The 2,936-nt window shown below is 38.0% G+C and overlaps 1 pseudogene; it reads right to left on the bottom strand.

The window, feature by feature from the left end:
* Window positions 1-1,637: 1,637 nt before the first annotated feature.
* On the bottom strand, window positions 1,638-2,501 carry LOC127221211 (ribosome biogenesis protein NSA2 homolog; annotated as a pseudogene).
* Between the last annotated feature and the right edge of the window lie 435 nt (window positions 2,502-2,936).

The following is a 2,936-nucleotide window of genomic DNA, read 5'->3' as shown; positions in this document are numbered from 1 at the left end:
AATATTTTATTGAGTATTTTTGCATCAATGTTTATTAGAGAGATTGGTCTGTAGTTCTCTTTCTGAGTTGTGTCTTTATATGGTTTGAGGTCCAAGGCAATTGTAGCCTCATAAAACGAGTTTGGCAATGACACGTCTGCTTCTATTGTGTGGATCACTTTGAGGAGTATTGGTATTAGCTTTTCTTTGAATTTTTGGTAGAATTCTGCACTGAAGCCATCTGGCCCTGGGCTTTTTTTTTTTTTTTTTTTTTTTTTTTTTTTTTTTTGATTGGGAGACTTTGATGACTGCTTCTATTTCACTAGGGCTTAGGTCTATTTAAATTGCTTAACTGTTCTTGGCTTAGTTTTGGTAAGTAATATCTATCTCTGTATTTACTCAGTGTCCATTGTTATGTCCCCCTTTTCATTTCTGATTTTGTTAATTTGCATATCCTTTCTCTGCCTTTTGGTTAGTTTGGATAAAGGTTTGTCTATCTTGTTAATTTTCTCAGAACCAACTCTTTGTTCATTGATTCTTTGTATTGTTTGCTTTGTTCCTATTTTATTAATTTCAGCCCTCAATTTGATTGTTTCCTGGTGTCTGCTCCTCCGGGATGAGTTTTCATTTTGTTCTAGAGCTTTCAGGTGTGCTGCTAATTCTCTAGTGTATTCTCCAGTTTCTTCATGTGGGCTCTTACTGCTATGAACTTTCCTCTTAGCACTGCTTTCTGAGTGTCCCATAAGTTTTTGTATGTTGTGTCTTCATTTTCATTGAATTCCAAGAGGTCTTTAATTTCTTTATTTCTTCCTTGACCCAGGCATGATGAAATTGAGCACTGTTCAATTTCCATGAGTTTGTAGGTTTTCTGAAATCTGTGTTGTTGTTGAATTCTAACTTCAAGGCATGGTGATATGATAAGATGCAGGGGGTTATTCCATTTTTTGTATCTATTGAGGTTTGCTTTGTTGCTAAGTATGTGGTCAATTTTAGAGAAGGTTCCATGTGGTCTGAGAAGGTATATTCTTTTGTGTTTGGATGGAATGTTCTATAGATGTCTGTTACACCCAATTGGGTCACAACTTCTGTTAGTTCCTTTGTTTCTTTGTTAAGTTTTTGTCTGGTAGTCCTATCTAGTGGTGAGAGTGGGGTGTTGAAGTCTCCCACTATAAGTGTATGGGGTTTTATGTGTGATTTGAGTTTTAGTAATGTTTCTTTCATGAATATGGGTGCCTTTGTATTAGAGGTATAGATGTTCAGAATTGAGATTTCATCTTGATGGGCTTTTCCTGTAATGAATATGAAATGCCCTTGTTCATCTTTTTTGATTAATTTTAGTTTGAAGTCTAATTTTTAGATATTAGGATAGCTACACCTGCTTGTTTCTTAGATCTATCTGATTGGAAAATCTTATCCCCTTTACTCTGAGGTAACATCTGTCTTTGAAGTTGATGTGTGTTTCTTGTATGCAGCAGAAGGATGGATTCTGTCTTTGTATGCATTCTGTTAGCCTGTCCCTTTTTTTTTTTTTTTTTAAACTGGAAAACTGAGCAGTTTTTCTTTTTCTTTACAATTTATGGGTAAGGCAGCTTGGTAGTATTCAGAAAGATCACAGTGATGTTTTTCAAAGGATGTGTAGTCTTCTGTGGAAGTCACTATCAAACCAGCAAGACAGCATTTATGCATCCATCATTTTCAGGATTAGTAGCGTGGGCATACTTTCCCCAGATAACCTTGCCTCCTTGTGTCACGAGGCCCAATTCACTCACATTCACTTCAATAACTGTGCCTTTAGTGATTACACCCAGAGTTGTATATAATGGGGATGATGGGTTCTTTTTCACACCAAATATTGGCAGGCAAAAAGTAGCTTTCAGCTCAGGATGTGTGGCATGGGCTTTTTTGAAGTGCAGGCCCATTGGCCTAATGAACTTTTCATATTTAGGTGGTTTTCTTGTAAAACCATCACCAACAAACAAACTTTAGTAACCATCCTCTTCCATGCCTTCTTTTTTCTTTTTCCTGTTCAAATAACTTTCCATACTTCTGTTTCTCCTTGGGCACGGACTTTGGGTAGAGGGACTTCCCATTTTCCCGCCTTCTCTTTTCGGTTCTGCTTAATCATGTTGGAAAGTACTTTTGCTCTAGACTGTCCCTCTCTGTCCAGCAGATAGGCGGGTACTGCTCCTTGTGGGGTCTTCTCATCATCCTTTTGTTTGGTGTTTCTCTTTTCATGCATCATAATAGTCTTTTTCATTTGTATTTTCTCAGCATGGCGCTGTTTATGGTAGAGCTTAGCCTTCAGGCCAATCATTTTTTTGGCCTTCTTTGAACATTCATGGGCCTCCCAACTTTTTTTTTTTTTCTCTTTTTCTCATGGTAGTCCAAACGATACCCATAGCGTTTACGGTGTAATTCAATATATTCATTTTGTGGCATGATGACAGCCGCGGAACAGCGGTCCACGACCTCCCAGGTGCGAAAAGCCTCTTCTGGGTCTCACTGGTCCATGAGCCCACTTCGCGGAAACTAGCCTGTGTCTTTATATAGGTGAGTTAAGTCCATTGATATTGAGGGATATTCATGGCCATTGGTTATTAATTCTTGTTTGTATTGGATTTGCTAGTGGTGGTATTGTGTGTGAATAACCCCCCCTCTTTTTTTCTATAGAAATTCTTTCTTTATGTTCCTTATCTGGGCCCAATTCTTCCCCTGTGGGCATAATGTTTTGTTCCATTAGCCAGCTCCCCAATAACCACACAGACACTTATTAATTTTAAATGCTCAATCAATAGCTTAGGGTTATTACTACCTAGTTCTTACAACTTAAATTAACCCATATTTCTTATCTCCGTTCTACCACCTGGCTTGGTACCTTTCTTCAACATTTCACGATTGTGTTGTTTCACTTCTCCTGGTAACTCTGCCCTTTTTCATTCCAGCGTTCTCCTCCTTCT

The sequence above is a fragment of the Phodopus roborovskii genome, unplaced genomic scaffold (assembly GCF_943737965.1).
Source record: "Phodopus roborovskii unplaced genomic scaffold, PHOROB, whole genome shotgun sequence".
Lineage (NCBI taxonomy): Eukaryota > Metazoa > Chordata > Mammalia > Rodentia > Cricetidae > Phodopus > Phodopus roborovskii.
Note: the sequence above shows the minus strand (reverse complement) of the source record. Positions and strands in the feature narration are given on the sequence as shown.